This window comes from Canis lupus, chromosome 6 (assembly GCF_048164855.1).
Source record: "Canis lupus baileyi chromosome 6, mCanLup2.hap1, whole genome shotgun sequence".
Classification (NCBI taxonomy): domain Eukaryota; kingdom Metazoa; phylum Chordata; class Mammalia; order Carnivora; family Canidae; genus Canis; species Canis lupus.
In genome coordinates this window covers 51,685,761-51,708,591 of record NC_132843.1, presented here as the reverse complement: position 1 = coordinate 51,708,591, position 22,831 = coordinate 51,685,761, and the positions used below count along the sequence as shown (strand labels likewise).

Sequence of the window (22,831 nt, the reverse complement as noted above, 5' to 3'; positions counted from 1 at the left end):
TTTGGAAAGCCTATGTAAGGAGTGAGTGAATTGTGTTTCCACGTGTGCCAGCAACCAACCAGGAATACATTAGATCCAGTCAATATCCAGTTGCTACACTTCTGCTTGTCTTGCCTCCACAGACAGGATCATCCTCCAGTTTCTCTTGTCCCCTTTCTTCCAAGGGGTTAGTTTGTTTCAAGGTGCATGAGTCAGCACAGCTGGCACCTCTCACAAATTGCTCACCTCATTTTCCTTCAATGCGCCAATCTCCCTTCAAGCCCAGTGAGCATTGCTAGGCAGCAAGGCTCGCCCCCACATCCACCCTGAGAATGCTTGCTGGGTACGGAGCATGGCAGCCCTGGCTTACTCAGAGCTTTTAAATAGCTCTCATTCTCAAAGCCTGACTCAATGTCTAATATCTCCCTAAAACATTGATTTCTTTATAGCAACTTAATCTCCGTATGCTTTTTAAAATCACCTTTCATACACAATCAACATAGGAACAAAATAAAATATAAACAAATAAAAATAAAAGCATTCCTATACTACTTATAATGTGTATCTCACAGTAGGGCCACTTTTTAAGTATTCTCTTGTATTAATCTCATTTGGTTTGTGTTTATATATCCCTGAATACTGCATAATCCTTGAGGACAAGAACAGTTTTCTTTTGGGTTATGTAGAAGTACTTAATATAGTGCTCAATTTATATTTGTTCCATTAATGATGATGGTACCAACTGAAAGATCATAAATACCCAAACTTCTCCCAACTCATGGATTTCTTTACTTCTAGATTTCTCCTCTCTCTGGAATTCCTTTCCTCTTCATCTCTATTCCAGAAGGTAGAGGCTCAATTTAGATCACACCACCTCCATGAGACGTTCTTGTATTGCTTCAGTTTAAACTATTCTCTCCTCACCCCTGTCCTTCTATCATACTAGAATGGGACTTACAAGACCCATATGGCAATTACTAGCTATGAGAACATGGGCAAGACATTTAATCTCTCTGAGCCTTGGTTATCTAGGATTCTAAAATGACAGTAATGACACCTATCTCACAGAGCACTTGTGAAGGTCAAATGAGGTAATGTACATGGAATTTCTTTGTAAACTGAACCAGGATAAACAAATGAAAGGGATAATTATCTCTATTACAGCTTTTATCTTGGTCTGTCTTGTATTGTACTTACTTGTCAGTGGATCTGTCTCCTGAACTGGTTTGGGAAATACTAAAAGAGTAAAGAATGTTTTACTCATCTTCATCACTCACACTGTGCTGTGCACACAGAGGTGACATTGGAGCGTGTTGAATTGAATGTGATAAATGCATACTGGAACCAGGCCCTTCTTCCTACAGAGAAGCAAATGTCTATCACAGCATTTGTAATTTTATAGATAGCAAAAAAAAATCAAAACACACAAAAAAAACATATTTGCCCTTTTTTAATGCACCAAAAGATGCTTTACAAAGGGGAAAAAGGGAGTCATTTCTCCTGATAAGTGCCACATGTTCAAAGACTGCAGAACAAGTAACTAACACAATTCATCAAATGAAATTATAGGAATTCAGGAAACAGCAAGTCCTAATTAAACCAAAACAACAATCCACAGCAGATGCACACTCTATTTGCAAGCTATGATCTTGTATTTTAGTATCCCACAGGGTTTGGAGTCAGGACTTGCAGCAGAGGGGTTGAGCTGGGAGCCAAGATAGGATGATGGGACTGCTCTTGTGGAGGAGTCTAGATTGGAATGTCAGATGTTCATATTCAAAGTCAGAGATGTCTTCCATCCAAGGAGTGGATGGTGCTCTTAACCAACCAACTGATTTCCTGGATCCAAAGATGGAGGAATAATGTTGAGAATTCTGTTACAAATTGTTTCTCTTTTATATAACTTCTTCAGGAGGTATCTTCTGACCCTCCTGTCAGAGTTGGGCCATTTATCTCTGTGTTCCCATTATTCTTTGTTCATCTAGCCATAATACACTGGGAATAAGAATAGTCACTTGATCCATGTCAGGCCAATCAGACTTTCAATAAGGCTTTGAAAAAAGACTAAATTAGTCAAGTGAAGGTAAGCTTGAAATCCCCCAAGAAGAAATGTTGACTAGACTACTACTGGATGTGATTTTGGAGACCTGAAAAGATCTGTGGGCTGAAAATATACATTTGTTAATCACCATCATAGAGATGGCTAGCCATGTGGATGAAATCTTCCAGGTTGAGAGATTACAGGGGTAAGAGAAGAGAGACAGGGAAGAAGGGCAGAGGACTCAAGACTCAGACTTACTGTTTATTTACTTGATGAGGGATTTTAGGAAAAGACCTTGATCATCCTGAGTGACAATTACACTTTCTGAAAAAAAAAATATTCATTCAGTTATTCATTTGTTTAGCTGACAAAGAATTTCCTAAATGCTTATCATGAGCCAGATGTTCTGCAAGATATTAGGCATACAGTGGTAAAAATGACACAGACTTTGTCTTAAAATATGTATATAAATCCGGAGTGAGACTGAGATCAATGACAGAGACAGAGTGAGATAGAATGTAGCCAGGATGGTTTTGGTGCCCTTTTAAGAGGCAACCACTACAGACCTAGGGGATCATGAGAAGTTTCTGGAAGAAATACATCTAAGAGGAGACCCATATTATCTGGGTGAAGGTTAGGAAGTAGGAAGAAGTGAATGTGACAGAGGGGACAAGTGCAGAAACTCACAGACAGGAAAGGACATGGGGAAATTTGAGGTATAGCATTTTCATATGATTCTGGGCAAGAGTATGCCGTGAGGAGAGACAAGAGAGGCAGGCTCCATCCAGATTATGAAGCATCTTGTAGGCTGGCTGTAGGAGGCTGACTTTCATCTTGAAGAAAGTGAAAAGCTAAGCAGGGGTTTTAACCACAGGAATTCTTTTAATAGAATTGTGTTTCAGCAATAGAATTCTTGTTTCACTGTGCAAACTGGATTGGAAATAGGAAGGCCAGTTAGGAGACTTGTTTAAATAATCTACATAAAGGATGATGATACCCTGAATCAAAACATTGGTTGTAGAGATGGGGGTGGGGGGTACTTTGGATTCTAGAGGCAATGAGAGGGCAAGATGCACAGCTGCTAGCATTCCTAGGGCCAGCAGAGTCAAGAGAAACATCTTCAGCAGTGAGATTGCCTTTGTTGTAAGTTTAGCAACAAGTAGCTACCAAGATGACCTCTGACCTTGGTAAAATTATATATATATATGTGTGTGTGTGTGTGTGTGTGTGTGTGTGTCTATGGATGCATGTTTTCCACAAGAAACCATCAACCAGGACACCCTTCACTTTCTCATGGAGACTCTGAACTTACCATGTTAGCGTCTAACCTTGCGTCCTGTGCACCCTAACTCCAGTATCTCTCTCTGTGCCTTGGGCCCTTCCATTTTTATCTTCTTATGAACAATTTCTCTTCTGCCTCTTGCACATTCAGGCCCTTCTTCTCCATGGGATCCTTCCTATTAGCATTTAAATATGCTCATGTCCTTCCCAAGGCATAGGACTCAGCCCTGATCCTTCTGCCAGTCCATCTTTCTCTTCCCCTTTCCTACCAAATGTCTTGAAAGAACAGTCCAAACTCCTTGACCCCCTTCTCTCCCTTTCAGTCACCATTCAGCACATGTTAGTCTGATGTCTGGTCAGAATTCCTTTCCTTTGTGTTTACAGACAGTTTTTCACATTGAAAAATACAAAAGAGAACCAAAAATAACAAAAACCACATAATCAACAAAAAATTTTTAAATGCTAACAGTTTTCACAAATACTTCAGAATGATTTTTTCAAGAAATAAAATTGTTGTTAATACCACAGTTCCACTCCTTTCCTTCTCTCTTCATAGGGCAGGCATTACCAGGCACTTAATGTATAGCCTCTCCGTTCATGTCCTGCTCTCCAGGGCTAGCACGATGCCTGGCACACAGCAGTATCCAACAAATATTGTTGAATTCATGAAAAAAGAATATTTTATATTTAAGTGCTTAGGGGAAGTGGGGAAGATTGTTATTTTTCTGAGAATAAGATGGAGAAAGGTAAGTTACCTGGAGGAAATATATTCGTGTAAAAGAAGCAGGGTCCCAGACTCACCTTTAGGGCTTCAGGAAGGACAGTGCCAGTCTGCAGGCATATTGCTGGCAAGGTTACAAAATCCTAGCTTTCGGTCAGAAAATCCAAGCTTCCTGGAATACAGTTCAGTGACAGGTAAGACATTGCTTCATAAAGTAACTCATTCCATACTCCTTGCTTAGACAAAAGATTGTTTTTCACTTTGAGATCTCTTTTCAGGTATTTCCATAGCAACCACTACACATGACACATGTGTGGCTAACACAGACAGAAAGTTTTCTCCTTTCAAATAATGGTGACATGTCTCAAGAGGAGGATACTTGAAAACATCAATGTCTACGGCAAAGCAATACACCAGAGAGAGCAAGGAAGGGAAGGGAAAAAGAAGGAAGAGAGAATGTGAGTGAAGATTAGTTACAGAGATGCTCAAGTTGTAGTCTTCAATGCCTACCACTTAAACACACACACATACACATGTACACACATGTGTACATACACACACATAAGGAAAAATATGTGCAATTAGGGGAAAAATCAGATTTGGGAGTCTATACCTGTTCTTAAACCCTGTGTTTCAGCAAAGTATTCTGTATGCCTGCTAGTTGCTATGGAAATACTCTGAGGAACTTGCCACATGCCTTATGTCTAGCCTCACAAGGGAGATACTTAATCATGCAAATAACATATAGGTCTAGGAAGAGAATAGAAAAGTAGGGTGGATCATTATGATTTCATTTCACAGACTCAAAAACTTCTTAATGCTACACATCCAAACAGTCTTAGTAGCCACAGATAGGAATAGATTTTTCACTAGTTTTATAAGTGAAAGGCTGCCAGGCATCCTAATTTAGCTAGAAAATAGCATCAATCTATATAGTTCTGTGAGCCAAGAAGTTTACGAGAAAAGAACAGACCAGGAGTCAGGAAATCTGTCTTCTAGTACGAAATCACAGTTATGCACCTATTTGACCTTGAATAGGTCAGTTTCCCTCCGTGGGCCTCATTTTCTCAATTCTCTTTGTAAATTGAGAAGAAAGGACTGGGTAATTCCAACAGATTGCATCATTTAGGAGGCTTTAGGTTGTAATGACAAAAAAAAAATTAAAATTGGCTTCAAAATAAAGGAAAAGTATTGGATCGTGAAATGGAAAATTCCAGAAATCATCAGGCTTCAGATAAGATTTAATTTAATGCTTAACAATGTCACCAAGGACCCTGTTTTGATATCAACTTAACCCTGAGGCTGGTTCCAAGATGGTGGCCAACAGTCTCAGAGCTACACGGAACCTCATGTAGCAGGAAAGAGGGAATGTCTTTGCACTGGAATCCCAACAATCACTCAGAAAGTTATCCTAATTGAAGCAGCTCAGATAGCAAACCCACCCCCTTAAAAATCACAATGGCCTGGGGGGTAAAATGAATTTACTAGCTTAATTTAGGGCAAACACGCTCCAAATCTGGCACAAAGATAGGATTCAGTTTCCTTGGAAATACATGAATCTTTAAATGGAAATCAGAGACAGTTGGGAAAGGGGTAGAGGGAATTCTGAGGAGACAATCAACAAATGTCTAGTCTGGGGTATCTCCAATTCTGACATATTTTATTTGCATTTTCTGTGCTAACAGAGAAGCAAGTTAACTTTAAGCATGAAAGGAGATACCACGTGAAGGCACTTGTGCTTGAAAGTCCCTACAGCCTTTGAATTTTGCCCTAAAACTAACCTTGAAAGTAAACTATCCAATAACTTCTTAGTTTGAGGTTTTTTGGTCTTTAGACAGTTAATTAAAATGAAGCATATAGGAGAGGAGGGAAAATACACATACACACTCTATACCGAAGATATTTCCATTCTACGACATAGTAATTATCCTTTCTCTATTTTGAATTTCTGGTCCTAAAATTCATCTGGAGTTTTTCTCTATACTTTTATAATTCTCTGAAACTATTCACTTTTTAAGAATTTTGATAGGAAACTTGATTTTTAATGAATAGAGGTACATTTATCCTTCCTTCATTGTCCATTCAACATATACATGTACACACACACATATACCCATGCACTAGAGAAGAGGAACCAGTATCTGCAAGAATGAAACTAAAAGTTTCATCAGTTAGGACATTCTAGGTGGAAGTAACAAAAGGCAAAATCCAAAATGGTTTAAATGTAAGGAAATAGAAATCTAGAGTTAAAACAAAGATAAGTTGGTAAATTTATCAGCTTAATTATATCATCAAGGACCTAGGTTCTTTCTATAGCTTCACTATGCCTTCCTCAACACCCTGGCATACCTTTGTAGGATGACTAACCTCATGGTGTCAAGATGGCTGCCACAGCTGTATCATATGCTGATGGCAAATCTAAACATAAGAAAGAGTAGTTTTTCCTCATGCTTTCTTTTTGGAAAGCAAAACAAAATCTTTCCCTGGACCATTACTTCCCTCCAAAAATAATTCCCCTCATGATTCTTTGGGGAAAATGATGCCACATGCCCATTCTTATATATCCCCAGAGAGGTGAGTTATCCCAGTTGGTTACCAATCAGGTTCACCTCCCGAAACACTTGATTGCCTGATACCTGATGCTAACTGATTCTGCTACATAGGATGTTCAGAAGGAAACACTCTAGGGAAGAATGTGTAGCATGACGACTTTCTCTTAAGCCCCAACCCTCAACTCACAGTAGACTTTTCCTCATGTCTCATTGGGCAGAAACAGGTTACATGTCTGTTTTGAAATAACACTGTTACAATACCAAAATTATGTACTGCAATAACTCCTCAATTAAAGTTCATATTCTTATTATTATTGGCCATGGGAATAAGGGGAAATATTATCACTGTGCCTTAATCTACCCCTTTATACAATGGGAATAGTATCACAAGATTAGCCTCACCATTGACTTTTGAAGGCTAAATGAAATGGCATGTAGATATGGTAGTATTTCATAGATAGTACTTCCTTTCTTATTTTTCTATTTTTTCCTACTTTTCATCATAAAAAAATACTAAAACTATGAAGAAACTACCAAAAGTTTAATCAGGGAACAGGCATGATCTGAAGGGTGTTTTGGTAAGATAAAACTCAAGGTGGATAAAGTAAGGATTTGGGTGAGTTTTTCTGTTAGTAGACACTTTCCCTAAGCTCCACCAATACTACCACTCTTTTTATTAATTGTTAAAATTTATAACTAATAAAATGCTTTTTTGGGGAAACTTTTATCAAAATATATCCTTTGGTTATTTTTACTCCGTGCTTCAATTTGCCATCCAAAAAAAATGTTTAAATAATTTAGTTAGCCAAGGTTTTCCCTGGCAGAAAATAGGCTACCTTTATCTCAGGAGTTTACGCTTGCTTACTTCTCCAGTCTTCCCCATTTATCAGAGATTCTGTATCTTTCCTCAATATGGAAGTGAGACAACTCTTCAGTCTCTTGTTGGAAAGTGTCCGTATGGAACGCCTGGGTGGCTCCATGGCTGTGTCTGGCTTTGGCTCAGGGCCTGATCCCAGTCCCTGTGAGGAGCCTGCTTCTCTCTCTGCCTATGTCTCTGCCTCTCTCTCTGTATTTCTCATGGATAAATAAATAAAAATCTAAAAAAAAAAAAAAAGTCCTGTAGAGGGAAGACAACCTTCTGCTGTGAGGCTGTTAGAAAAGTTTTTTTGGAGAATGGCTATAGTTATACAATGTCACCCTTGAATTCCTTCAAATTTTGGAGTGAATTCCATGTAAATTCAGTGATTTATTTATATTAGTTTGACAATTTGATCTAGGAAGTCCTGTTTACTCTCAATCTTTTTTCCAGCTAAGCACCAAATGGTACTTTGACGATCTTCCCTTCATTCTTTCAAATTAAAATCGTTGGTGGATAGAATGTAGTAGCTGGGATGCCATCAATCTGTGCTCTATAGAACACAGAAATATAAATACAGATTTTGAACCTGGACTCTCCTGCAGTAAATCCCTGGATTAACTGCTGGCTGATACATTGCATGGAAATGGGAAAGATCATCAAAAAAACAACAGATGAGGTTACCAAAACAATCAGACTAGAAAATGGATGGCTCATCTGTTTTGACCATCTAAATGACTAAATTGAATCTAAGATTACACAATCACTTCTCAGTTAAAAGCTTAAAAGGAAGCCTGAAGCTTGTTTACTTAAAGACTTATTATTTATCGTACTCAATGTGTAGTTAATTTAATGCTAAATTTTAGGTTAAGTTTCTAAAAAGACAACATTATATGGTCTCATTCATTTGGGGAATATAAAAAATAGTGAAAGGGAATAAAGGGGAAAGGAGAGTAAATGAGTGGGAAATATCAGAAAGGGAGACAGAACACGAGAGACTCCTAACTCTGGGAAACGAACAAGGGGTAGTGGAAGGGGAGGTGGGCGGGGGGGTTGGGTGACTGGGTGACACGTACTGAAGGGGGCACTTGATGGGATGAGCACTGGGTGTTATGCTATATGTTGGCAAATCGAACTCCAATAAAAACATATGCAAAAAAGTTTCTAAAAGGATAACTGAGGTCATATATGTAAGCAAATCCTATTCATTTTATTTACTCAGTCATAAATGTTATCTGGTCTGTGCCCTACACTATATGAGGCATAGAGAATATAACCTCAAACATGATCCTGCTCTCAAGAAACTTAAACATATAGCAGTAAGTATCATATTAAACTTGATAAAGATATGAATATGGGCAAAGAATATTGCTAAGGAACATCAGAGTCACGCTGAGGGATTAGGAAATATTTCCTAGAGAAAGTAATGATTGTATTTGTTTTTAGAGGATGATTAGGAGATGGCTTGTCTATGAAGGTGGTGGTGCTGGTGGGAGAGATATTACAACAAAATGACAGTCACAAAGGCATGAGAGATAGAACAGCAGGAGCACACAAGTCTCTAAACAATGTGAGTGGAGGGTGACTGGATTGCAGTAAGTGGCCTGGGAAGAACTGATAAAAGATAAAGAGGAGGAGTGAGATTCAGAATATAAAGAATTTTGTGTTCCAAGCTAAAGCACTTCCATTTTACTTCAAAAAAGTCTTCTTTGGGAAGTTCTTTTTGGCTTCTGTAATGAGGTCAAACTCCTCTCACAGTGCTTATAACACCATGAATCTTTTTTTTTAATTTTTATTTATTTATGATAGTCACAGAGAGAGAGAGAGAGAGGCAGAGACATAGGCAGAGGGAGAAGCAGGCTCCATGCACCGGGAGCCAACGTGGGATTCGATTCCGGGTCTCTAGGATCGCGCCCTGGGCCAAAGGCAGGCACTAAACCGCTGCGCCACCCAGGGATCCCATCCATGAATCTTTTTTATGTGGAGCTTATCACAGATGTTATTTTGGTTTACTTACATGATCAAGTGTCTGATACACATCCTTCCCCTTTAACAGATTGTAAGCCTTCTGTGCTTCTGCTTGTTTACCACACATACCTTTGTTTATACTGTGTCCTCTACTATAGATTCCATGAGGGACTCTGTTCACTTCATTCAACTTTGTATTGCCAGAATTACAGTGCCTGGCACATGGTGGACATTCAGTAAATGGCTGACTGACTGAACAGACAAATGAATGCCAGTCTGGGGAGCCACTGAAAGTTCTTATGAAGTGGATGACTTGCTGGATTACCTTTCCATCCTGGAAAGATCCCATAGGGAGTAGTCTTGAATGATGAATGCAGGCAAAGAGATTAGCTAGGAGGCTATAGGAGTAGTACTGTCCAGACATATACAAGAGTTTGAAGTAAAGTTGTGTCAGAGGGGGTGCTGAAGAAAACAAATTTAAGAGCAGAAAACAGATTTATTGATACTATTTGTAGATACTACAAAGCTTGTTATCTACATCACTTGGTATTAATTGGGTGAAGGAATAAATGAAATTGAGACATTCAAGATGACTATCCTAGGTTGGGTTCCCATGAAATAGACTCAGGATTGATTGGTATACAGAAGGTTTATGAGGAAGTGCTCTTGGCATTGACATCTGTGGAAGAAGAGGGGAAAGGAAGGGACAGGAGGGGAGGGGAGGGATGGCAATAAACCAGGTTTGGCAGAGAGGGAAGCTGGCTCAGATGCAGTCTCATGAAGGCCTCAGCCAACCCTTTGAAGAGCTCTGAAAATGAGATAGCCCTTTGAGTAGACCTATATTTGAGGAGAGTCTGAAATTTCATATTTCTGCATCAGTCATTCACTAGATGAAGACTGCCCCAAGAAAGCAGCACAACCTTCATCAAAGCAACCCTCTTCAATTCAAGCAGCTCAGAGGAACCCTTATAACTCAGGGATGTCCACCAACAACACTCCAGCAGTTGGGGAAGTACATCTTTTGGTCATAAAGGAGAATCTGGCTGGCACATCATAGCAACCACTACAATGAATCCCTATTTTGAGCAACTAAAAGGATATTTGAAGTTAAATTTTATGGGTAAAACTATTAATACAGTTTGTAAATATAAAATGTAAGGTCTTTGGGTCACCTGTAAAGAACTGCCCCAAAGGGCTGGGTTACAGATAAATGTGGGAGTCATTACAGTGGAAACAGTGGTAAAAGGTAAAGGAAACAGAGAAAATTGGACCTAAGCAAAGGAAGAAAAAATAGGATGAGGCCAAGGGAAGACAGAATTTAAGGCAGGACGAAGCAAGTGCCTATGCCTAAATGTGCCGAGAACCCAAAACCATATGGTGAATTTAGCAAAACTTGCTGACTTCTGCCAAAGTGCTTTCACAGAATGGGGGAGGGGCAGAAACACGGTTATAGCATGTTAAGATCGTACACCTAGCAAGGGGCATTGCTGTGTGAAAATAGGAAAGATTATTCTCTAAGATCCTTGCCTGTGAAGGGAAGCTAAATCACAAGGCAGTAGCTAGAGGGGGACATGGTGATCAAGGAAGGTTTTATTTGGTTTTGGTTTGTTTTAAGACAAGGCATAAATATCTTTATGCCCAAAGAAAAACAGCCACTAAAAAGTTTAGGACCAGGAGAAAGGGGTCAAGAACACATCAGAAGATGTGAAAGGATAGGATCAAAAGCAGCAGGAAGGAGTTAAGTTTTGGAAGGGAAGGAGGGAATAAGGAAGGTAGTGGGCACATTTATGGAATTGTGAACTCACGCCTCAATTTTCTTACTTACAGGAGTAGGTAGAAATGTCAAAAAGGTGGTGATAGAGATCTAGAAACAACAGAGATGATGAAATTAGTTAATAAGAACATTGAGACGTCTTCTATAAATATATTCCATATGTTCAAGGATGTAAAGAAAAACCAAACATAGTGAGGAGATAAATAGAAGATATAAAAAGAACCAAATGAAATTTCTAAAGACACAAAATGTAGCATCCAAAGTGGAAATTTAACCAAATGGAATTAACAGTGGCTTAGACCCCAGGGAAAACTCACAAGACTTGAAGACAGAGCAACTGTTCAAAATCAATCGTGGGGAGAAAAACGAAAAACAAAACCAAAAACAAAACACTGGAAAAACAGTGAGGAGGGAAAGGTTTCCAGAGGCACAGAGGAAACATCTACTGGGAGATGCTCAAGGAGCATAAACTTAAAAGACCTTCAACTTGACAGGACAAAGATGGGAGTCAAGGAGGCACAGGTGAAGAGCTTGTCCCTAGGGTATATGGTGGAGTGTGGCCATTCATTTAATTTATTTTTAAAATGCTTACCAAAGCATGCTCCTATTTGTGCTTTCTATGTGTTATACTTTGTCCTAACCCTAAGAGATAAAATATGTACAAGGCTCTGTTTATAGTCTACACAGGGAGGCAGGCAAGTTAACAGGCAACTACAGAATAGGATGTTAACTAAGTACAAGCACAAGTCTGAGGACATTTAAGAAAGTCACTACTTCCCAGGCCATGCAAGTACAGAGTTAGCACCTGACTGATGGTGAGTGCTCACTCTAGATACCTCTCTGGTCTCACCGTTTCTGGGTGCTGGGTAGGACAAGTTAATGATACCAGAGAGAAACATTGGATTTAGGATTCAACTACCCACAGTTCCTCCTATCCAGTGTTACTGCCTGCATTATGGCAGAATCCAGCATTTGAAGGAAACCTAAGCCTTTGCTTCTGGAGAAGAACTACTCAACACCGAAGCCTTGGATCTAGAGGCCTTCCTTGACTACACCACCACTAACAAAAAAAGTTAAAAATAGAGCTATCCTACAACCCAGCAGTTGCACTATAGTAGGTATTTGCCCCAAAGATACAAACATAGTGATTCTAAGGGGCATCTGCACCCCAATGTTTATAGCAGCAATGTCTACAAAGCCAAACTATGGAAAGAGCCCAGAAGTCCATCAACAGATGAGTAGATAAAGAAGATGGTATATATATAAAATGTAATACTACTCAGCCATCAAAAAAATGAAATCTTGCCATTTCATTGTTCCATTTGCAACAACATGGAACTAAAGGGCATTATGCTAAATGAAATAAGTCAATCAGATAAATACAATTACCATATGATCTCACTCATATGTGGAATTTAAGAAACACAACAGAGGATCATAGGAGAAAATAAAACAAGGCGACATCAGAGAGGGGAAAAACCATAAAAGACTCTTAGCCATAGGAAACAAACTGAGCATTGTTGAAGGGGAGGGGGTGAGAGGACAAGGATAATTGGTTGATGGGCATTAAGGTGATGTAATGAGCACTGGGTATTATATAAAACTAATGAATCACTGACCTCTATCTCTGAAATAATAATACACTATATGTTAATTAATTGAATTTATAGAAAATAAAATAAAAACAAAGTTTAAATTTCATTCACAGCTTCTTACTTTGATTCAGCACCTCCTTTCTGTATTCTATCTTCTCACCAACAACATTGTATTGCATGTGTGGTCTTTCCTACTAGACTGTGAGCAATCTGAGGACCAGGACTGTTCTTATTCAGTGTTGTTGTGGATTGTTTTTTGTTTTTGTTTTTTTGTTTTGTTTTGTTTTGTTTTGTAAAACATTTTAATTATTGCAGTAAAATATATGTAACAAACTTTTCCATTCTGATCATTTTAAAATATATAATTCAGGGCATTAATTACATTCACAATGTTGTGTAACCATTGCCAGGATCTATTTTTAAAATGTCTTATTCAAGTTTTGTATCCTTATCACAGTGCATGGCACAAGTGTGATTTTAATCAATACTTATTAAATGAACTGTTGAAATGATGCATGAATTAATCCAGCAGTCTAGAGGTTGACTATAAATACACAACAATTAAGATTTCCTTTTCTGCTATGCAAAACAGTGACAGAGAATAGAGACAGTACAATTTAAACAAGCTTTAGAGAGTAGAAGAATCAAATGGAATATCTTTAGAAAGAGAATCTATGCTAATGAGGAACCAGGGCATGCTTTTGATGAAGCTACACAACAGTACTCAATGACCTCCATAAACAGGTGATAAATTCCTTTGCTAAGAAATAAACTTTCAAAGGAGGTGGACCTGTTAGCCTTTTGCAGATGATTTGACTCCTGAAGATGTTTACAAAGTATTCCAAAGATTTTTCATGTTTAATCAGTGTTTTATCTCTCCTCTCTAAGAGGAGGATATCCTTGTTCTTTTATTGACTTTGGACATGAAAATTAGATTGACAGTAATAACTCTCCTTGGTGCTTCATCAGTATGGGAGCTTCAGGACACTAGGCATAGAATGGAGGTAAATACTGGCTTAATTTCACAGTGGCGGGCCAGTTCTATCTAGAGGCAGGGAAGGAATGCAGAATAACAAACAGAAATCATAGGTGGGGCACCTGGGTGGCTCAGTGGTTGAGCGTCTGCCTTTGGCTCAGGTCATGATCTTGAGGTCCTGAGATCGAGTCCCACATCGGGCTCCCTGTGGGGAGTCTGCTCCTCCCTCTGTCTATGTCTTTTCCTCTCTCTCTTTGTGTCTCTCATGAATAAATAAAATTAAAAAAAAAGAAATCATAGGTCATATGGAAAAATTAATAAAGGTTTGTTTTATTCTAGTGAAAATTTTCCAAATATGTTAGCATGCTGTCCAATTTGCTAATGTTCCCTGCTTCATTCACATTGTACCCGGGAGGAACTTAAGATCTGTCAACCCGGAGAGCCTGGTGTGGCCCAGTGCACTGGCTGAGGCACAATAATGACCAGTAGGATGCTCCTGTGGTCAGAAACACAGCTGTAAGTCCCTTCTCAACCTCCTACTGGTTCAATGAATCTTCTTTGTATCTATGTATTTACGATCATCCAAATTTATGTCACTGTCATGAGTATTAGAAAACAAGTGCCATAAACTAATGTCCAAATGACTTTTTCTTCCCCTCAGAATAACTCTGCTTCTAACCACCAAACAAATCTAAAAAAAGCTCATGCTACCTCCTTCCAGAGGCATGAGTGCGCAGATGTGGTATATGAATTAGAGTCTAGTTTACTTTAACCTATGTGAAAGCTCTTTCCACTGTCATAGGAGACAAGTAAGCTTTGCCCAATGTGTTCTCAATTACTGGCTTCACTTCTTGACGGGAAAAATCCTGGCAATTATGGTCGCTGCTGCCAAAGGAATAATGGTAACTAGGAGAAAAGAAATGGTCTTTAAGAGCTTTTTCAAGCAATCCATCTGCATTAAGTAAGAGTAAATGACCAACTGATTCCCTCAAACTTGGGTTCAGGAGACTTTTTTTAGTAAAACTCAACCATCTACTAATTCTTTTCCTTTCCTTTGTGTACTTCCCTGCTCTCGTTCCCAACCAACTCATAACTGTAGTTCTTCAGCAAATGTGAATTGGTGATCCACGCTAAAAAAAAAAAAAAAAAATCAGCTTAAAGTCACTAAAAAGATAACTTTAATTTATTTATAAGTTTAAAATTCAGCTCCTATAGGCATTAGCAAATATCCTATAAATGTACACAAAGATAATTTATAGTTTCTGTAGCTCAAATTCTTGTGCTCCTTAAAAAGATCCTGCAGGGAAGACACAGGGATACTCAAAAGCAAGATAGGTGTAGGGCCAGAACTTCCCTTAGGGACACACTGATGGTGGGATGGTGGGAAGGTAATTTTAGGAGCTTCTTTTAAAATTCTAACTTTTCTGTGGCCCCTTTCAAAATGTAAATATTTTATTTGAGAAAGTCTACTAATTAATTCATTATTACTAACTAAAGCTTCAGCATGGATTTTTTTCCCCCCTTCAGAGACAGAATCTAAAAAAGAGACAGAAAAAAAAAAAAAAGAGGATATGTGAAGGTTACCTCAGAACAAGTACCTTCTGAAGGCAGAGGCTGAGGGACATCTGCATCCAGGCGGCAGGCCAGTGGACGCACCGGAGGGAATTGCCAGCTTGAGAACACAGTAAAGCTTAGGAAGGATGAGGACCCCAAATAAACTTCACTTCAGGGTTCAGCTCTGGACCAGCCTCAGCTCTATCACCTTCTCTTCCCAGGGGTTCCCACTGTCCAGCTCTCCCCCACCTCCCATCTCCCTCACCGAGGCTCTTCTCCAGAGCTTTCTCTGCCCAGGGACAGCCTCTCACCAGTGACTTCTTCGATCTGGTGAAGCCTGTGCTTCTCCTAGACCCCGTCTCTCTTCAGAGAGGGTGTGAAAGAAAAGAGAAAAAAGAAAGCAGAGCCAGGACCTCTCCACCAGCTGGTGGGCTGGGCTTCCTCTGGAGGTTCTAGAGTCTGGAAGATATATGCCGGGGAAGGGGGGCAGTGGGCCTCAGAGCCTGGTGTCCTCTGGCTGGGGAGTAAGTCCCCTCAGCACTCAGAAACCATGGGCACGGGGAGGAGGGGAGCAAAGGAGTTAGGTCGCCATGGGCAGTGCAATGTGAGGGACATGGTCTCCCCACACTCCTGCCGGAGACTCCCTTCCCCACCAGACCCCGTGCTGTGGGAGCACAACTGTCAGAGGCACACAGTTTCAGCAACGAGCTGTCCCTGCCCCTGGTCCTTTCCATTTTCTTTATCATGTACATAGCCTTGAGAGCATCTTACCCGAGTCACTGATACTTCAGTATAAAATAATCCAAAAACTCCTTTAGTCACAGGAGAAGGTGTCTAAGCGCTCTAGCTGCAGGGTTGGGGTACTGTGGGGACAAAGAGGAAGGACAGAGACAGGGAGGGGAGACATGGATGTCAAACGCCTTCGCTGACAGGATCTCTAGCCCCGCCGTAGTGGTGCTTCTCACATCTCGTCCTCCCTTGTTAGGGCCCACAGGGTGTGTGGGTGCGTGTGTGTGTGCATACGTGTGCATGTGTGTACCCACCCAGCATTCCAGTATGTAGCAAGTCTGTGGTGCACAGTAACTATTGAGCCTATAGAGAGTGTTCTAGAATTCTGTTGTGTTACAAATATTTACCTGTGATCCGGTGCAGAACGATCAGTGAGAAAAAAGAGCTCAGAAAGTGCCTTTCATCTCACTTCAGTAGCTGCTAAAAACTACCAATTTTCTCCCTCAACCTCTAAACTGAAAAACTTCATTTGTCTCACAAAAGATTCAAATTATACCCACAGAAGTCACCTCAAAACAGAGTTAACTGCTGTTCTGGAAGCAACCTGACACATTTTCCAAAATCCTAGGGCAAAGGAACGGTCAGGTGTGAAGCTTCTGTTAACCTATCTCAGAATGTAAGGTATAAATCCATTTGGGAACAAACCACTTACCTGCAGCCTTCTTTGCAGGGATGAGGGAGCGGGAGGTGGAAGGATGCAGAGAATGGCAGAAAACAAAAAAGTAGAACTTGTGAGTCCCCCTGCTTACTGCTTATGAGTGTTTCCTAGGACTTCTTGCTCTGACACCTTCAGGAAATTGCTAGGCCAAGTTTTTCTTTTCCCATTTGATGCTGCCATAGAAACCCTGTGTGTGCCTAGGTGGAGATCGCATCCTACAGGAGAGCCTTGCCAGGCCCAGGTGACTCCTACTACCATGAAGGTTCTGTTCATCCACACGCAGTTCTCGTAACTCTGCTACGCTTATGGTTATTTTACTCAGAAAGAAAAACCCATGCTGTAAAATTTCTCAACTATGAAAATAGTGTCCTGGTTGTTTCCCAAACCCTCTTGGACCTGTGTAATCAATCAATCAGAACTCCTTGCAGATTTAGACCTAAATTATTTGAAGCAGTTTTGGATCTTTCCTTGTTATCTATTATGTAAATGGAAATCCCAGGAATGAGAATAGATTCTGATTCATATCTCCACAAGTGAATATCTGGATTAGGACTTGGCACTTTTCCTGTAAAGGCCACATGGTAAATACTTTAAGGTTTCAGGCCAAATGGTCTCTGTTGCAAACACTCAACTTTGCCCTTGTAGCTGGAAAGCAGTCATAGGGCCTAGACAAATGCATGTGGCTGTGATGAAATTAACCTTTATTTACAAAAACAGGCAGCAGGCTGGATTTGGCCTGAGCCATGGGTTGTTGAGCCCTGATCCAGGTAGATTTCTAAAATACCACTTTAAAAAAATTTTTTTAAAGATTTTATTTGTTTATTTATTTATTTGTTTATTTTTTTATTTATTTATGAGAGGCAGAGAGAGAGAGAGAGAGAGAGGCAGAGAGGCAGAGACAGGCAGAGGGAGAAGCAGGATCCATGCAGGGAGCCGGATATGGGACCTGATCCTGGGTCTCCAGGATCACGCCCTGGGCTAACCGTGGCGCTAAACCGCTAAGCCACCAGGGTTACCCTAAAAATTTTTTATGTACTCCCTATTACCATTATCTGAGCATTAAGAAAGTTCTTAAACTTGCATAAACTATCTATACATTATATATACAATGGAATATGACTCAGCCATCAAAAAAATGAAATCTTGCCATTCACAACAATATGCATAGAGCTAGAGAGCATTATGCTAAGTGAAGTAAGACAGTCAGAGAAAGACAAATACCACATGATTTCCCTCATATGTGAAATTTAAGAAAGAAAACAGTTGAACAAAGGGGAAGGGGGAAAGAGAGAGAGAGGGAAGCAAATATAAGTGACTCAATGATAGAGAACAAACTGATGGAAGGGAGGGGTGGGTAGGGGGATAGGCTGGAGGAGGGATGGGCATTAAAGAAGGCACTTGTGATGAGCACTGGGAGTTAGATGTAAGTGATGAGTCACTAAATTCTACACCTGAAAGCAATTTTACCATATGTATGAATTTAAATAAAAACTTGAAAAAAAATTTAAAAGATTAAAAAAAAAACCTATTTATACATTTATGTAATTTTCTTAAAAACACAACATAAAAATGTACTTTTAAATGTTTTTTCATCATAACCTTACAGATAAAAAAGACGCAATACTTTCCATCTGGCTTAATTCCAATTCTTTCTCTGAACACATGAACATGTTTTTATTCAGTTGTAATTCTTACCTGTACCCCATTTGCTATGTTGTCATTTACATCGCATACTCCTATAGAGCCACTGTTATATATTGATCTATTCTGCTTACTTATTTTTAAAGATTTTTCAATAACTATTTCACTATATTTATAAAGCTGGCTTACTAAAAATTTTCCTTTTGTTAAATATTTGTATTTTTCCCATTATTTTTCCATGAGCTAAAGAGGGCTGCTATAAAAATCTTTGTACAAGTGACATCCAAGAAAGTTAAAACCCAAATGTAAAAGCTATGTTACTTTTGCTAGCTCTGCTAATTATTATGCTTGAAACCTGGTAGCATTATACACTAAAAAAATACAGCCAGATAATTATTTTTAAAAAGCAACCAGATTGTAAATTCACCGAATTGCCCTTCTTATTAAATGATGTCAGAAGACTATCCTATACAAAAACTTTTTCCAAGAACTGTGATTTGATCTTAAAAATGTTCTTTTAATTCTGTAGTACTTTACAGCTATCAAATATTCTTTCACAGATTCGATGATATATCTCAATATTACTGTATAAGCTTACCTGTGCCAATGGCTTAAATACTTCAATCTATGTTCAAATGGGGTACTTTTGTATTCTAAATGAAACAGTTTCATTAACCTCGTCAGCAACCACATAATTAACATCCCAATACTGTTATGCACAAGTTCATAATATTCTTTTTCCAAACAGGGGAGAGTTGAATCTAAAGGTTAGAAGTTGCCTGTTAGAATAAAAAACTTTTTCCTAGCTTAAAGTTCAGATATTGCTTGGTATTTCCTGGCAGTAAATTCTTGCCTCAGATCCACTGGACGCACTGAGGACTGAAGTAGCAGAGAGAGCTAGATAGAGACACCATAAAGAAATGTTCTCAGCCATTCTTTGTAGAAAGGGGCTTTCTCAAGGTGGCTCTCATTCAATTGGAGCATTTCAGAAATACAAATCACCTACCTAAAACAATTGAGACAACTGGGAACTGACATATAGACTGGTTCTTAACTTTTGTTCTGCTGTTTACATCTTTAGGCATTTAGCTCAGCAAGAGAAAGTGTTGAAGATCAGTACTTCTGAAACTATCTATGGTAGAGAATCAATTTGCTTTTTTTTTTAATTTTCAAAATCTCACTGATACCTTTATAAAACACAATAAGAAAAAAAAGTAAAATTATCAGAAAAATAAGCAAAAATCAAGACATGCAAAATACCAATTCCCAATTATACATTTACTATTGGAGACAATTTTAATTTCTTACTATTACAGTTAATATACATAAATGTATTATGTTAATAATCATGTTAGAGTTAAGTAAATGCAATCAGAACAAACATAGCATAGGCAAAATTATAAAAACTGAACTCATTTTTCATTAAAAGTGTATGTATTAATGAATAATACAGACTTTACCTTGCTCAATATAAACAAGTCGAAGGCCCAGACTTAGAGCAGTGCCATCTTCAAAGGTCTGGGCTTTAGAGTTAGATACCCGACTAAGCATGTAACTTAGTAAATGCTGAAAAATGATCTCCAGCCTTTCTGTTGCAGGTCAACCAGCATGAAAAAGCTTTAAGGAGATTGAATGATGAAAAATGTAAAGAGCAAGCATGCATTTGGCTTCAGGGTACCACCTAATAAAAGGAGTCAGATATGCAGTGAAAATCCACCACATAATAGACTTCTGAACTAGTAGGAGTTCAACAAGGCTGCCAGATACAAATTCAATTTACACCATCAGTAATCAACAAGGAACTGTAATAGAATATGAGCTGCCATTCAGAACATCAAGAATCTCTCAAGTTTCTAGGAATAGAAAGAAAAAGGAAGGCATAATATTTTATAGATAAATCATTTAAATTCCATAAAGGGCATAGAAGAAGACATGAATAATGAATGAATGGAATTATCTGATATTATAAATCTGTCAGTTCTCCCCTAAATTAATCTATATATTCCATATGTTCCCAAAAACTCCAGTAGAAGTTTTTGAGACAAACTGAATCTAAATTCTACATTGAAGAATTAAGTTTCACAAATAGTTGTCAATTTTATGTACATACACACACACACACACACACACAAGAGCAGGGAAGGATTGTGTATACCAGCACAGTAGCAGAAGAAAGCCCAGGATCAGAGATGTGTGTAAGGAAGACATCCAATAGAGATGGGGAGTAGATAAATTGTTTAGTAGATGGTGCTAGGAAAGTTGGCTCCTTAAAACTGGTAGGAGAAAATATGCCCACAGGGTGAAAAGATTTTTTTGCAACAAGACCATATAAGCACAAACCACAAGATAGGAAAGTGTTGGGTCTGACTACACAAATGTTACAAATCTCTATTCAACACGGGCACAGAAAGTGGTTGTTAACAGGTGTGTACCATACCAAGAGAATGTTCAAAGTTTAAAATCAATAGGATTAATGTTTAGATTAAAAAAGAATTCCTATTGGGGTGCCTGGGTGGCTCAGTTGGTTAAGCTTTCGACTCTTGATTTCAGCTCATGTCATGATCTCAGGGTATGGGAGCGAGCCCTGCATCAGGCTTCATGCTGAGCACGGGGCCTGCTCTCTCTCTCCCTCCCCTTCTGTCCCTACTCCCTGCTTGTGCTCTTACTCTTTAAAAGAAATAAAATTCCTATTAATCATTGAAAAAATAGGAAAATGGGAGAAGTATATAAATAGGCAATGCACAAAAGGAAGAAACCTGAATGTCTAATGTTCAAGAGACTCTCATTCTCATCCATAATGAGAAATATCAACATTAAAACAACAATATTAGGCCACTTAATATCCACTCAATTGGAAAATTTTTAAAATTACAGGACTGCAAGATTTCAACAAGTTGGAAGAAACCAGAACACATGTGTTTAGCTGGCAAAGTGGAACTGGTATAGTCTTTCTGGAAAGTAATCTGGCAGCTCATAGGAGAATTAGTGTCTGGGTATCTTATAATCCAGCAGTCTCTCTCCTGAGAACGTGCATAATCTTGCATAAGAAAATCTTGCATTAGCCCATAAGACATTGCAAAGAAAAATGTACGCAGCAGATTTATTTGTAGCAGCAAGTAGCTGTCCATTATCAAATGGAATATTACACAGCTGACAGAAGCAATACACCAGTCAGCATATATTAGAAGCAAGAAGTATAATGAGACACTATTATATAAGCTAAAAGCACATACATACACAAAATACCACTATACGTGTCTCACAGATACATACGTATCAAGAACATCTATTAAACATCATAGGGGTGGTGCCTACTTAATGGTAATGAATAGTAAAGGCAAATGAGGGATGAAGGAGAAACTGAAATTAAATAAGAAAGAGACTTCATGTGCACCATTAGCTGAGAGAGGTGGTTGATTAAATCAAAGCTCTGCACCCAAAACCCAAAGAGTTCAAAGAAAAGTAGACATACACAACACAGAACAGAGTATTACCAAAGGCACTCTTGGATCTCAGTAGACACTATTCCTGAGCACGTGGAAACATGTGAGCCCCGTGGGATTGAAAATGCAGATTGAGTCTGTTCTCAAATTCATGATTCTTCCAGAGTGTTCTTCAGTCTCTGGAAGTTCTTTTCCATTCTGCAACACTAGTGAAGATTAGCCATGTGGGGAGCAGAGGGAATGGTTTCTCTATCCGGAGACGCTGGTGACAAACCTCCTTCCTGGCTGAGGTATCCTAGAAACATTCAATTTGTGTCCTTGCCTGAGTGATAGAGACCATGTTTTTCCTTTACATGCTGGCAGTAGCAAATGTCTCTACCATGGCTGCCGTCCAGAGAATTCGAAGCCAGAGCTTTGCTCTGGGCGAGCATCCAGAAGAGTAATTTGGATTCCATAGCTGAAGAGCCCTAAACTTTAAGGAGGACCCGGAGGCTATGCTGACTGCCTCTTCAAGCCTTTATGAGTTGAAGAGGGAAAGAGGCTGGTAGCCCTCAGCCATTGGATGCTGGCCTTTGATTTTTGTTCTTTTACAGGATGCCAAGGTGCTTAGGAGGATTTCAAAAGCAAGAGGTGAAGCATTACCCAGGGTAGTTCATGTTTTTGTTTTAGATCTTATCCTACCTCCATACTGGATATGTTTAGTTGGGTAAAATTTTCCTTATGAGTGCTGTGTTTGTGAGAACACTGAAGTATGTTTATCTTTTCAGTGTGGGAGAAACACGAGTCATGGACAGAGCAAGCAGGTTCCTCCATGAGGAGACAAAAGGCCTCCAAAGGCCTGCCAATTCCACATCCAATATTCTTCAATAAGCTGAAAGTCCCATTATTCTTATTAATTCTATTATTTAATCATTTTAAGTATCTTAGTGTATGCTGTTTATAAAACAAAATCTCATTTCACAATTTTAACAAAACTGCTAATTAGCTACTCTGATTCCCGGTT

At 39.0% G+C, this 22,831-nt stretch overlaps 2 long non-coding RNA genes across 3 annotated transcripts in view; one reads left to right on the top strand and one right to left on the bottom strand.

Annotated features, from left to right (window-relative positions):
* The window catches only part of LOC140635618 (uncharacterized), a 56,926-nt gene that overhangs the window by 19,495 nt on the left and 14,600 nt on the right, over window positions 1-22,831 (top strand). The window contains exon 3 of one of the 2 annotated variants that reach the window (XR_012032956.1): window positions 19,984-20,823. The exons of the other annotated variant lie outside the window; for it this stretch is intronic. This is a non-coding gene — a long non-coding RNA (uncharacterized lncRNA). Of the gene's footprint in view, window positions 1-19,983; window positions 20,824-22,831 lie in introns of those variants that run through there. 2 annotated transcript variants of the gene reach the window in all.
* On the bottom strand, window positions 1,452-22,340 carry LOC140635620 (uncharacterized). Its single transcript, XR_012032959.1, has 4 exons — window positions 21,880-22,340; window positions 4,103-4,194; window positions 2,279-2,344; window positions 1,452-1,818 (listed from the first exon to the last, which is right to left on the bottom strand). It is a non-coding gene; the product is annotated as an uncharacterized lncRNA (long non-coding RNA).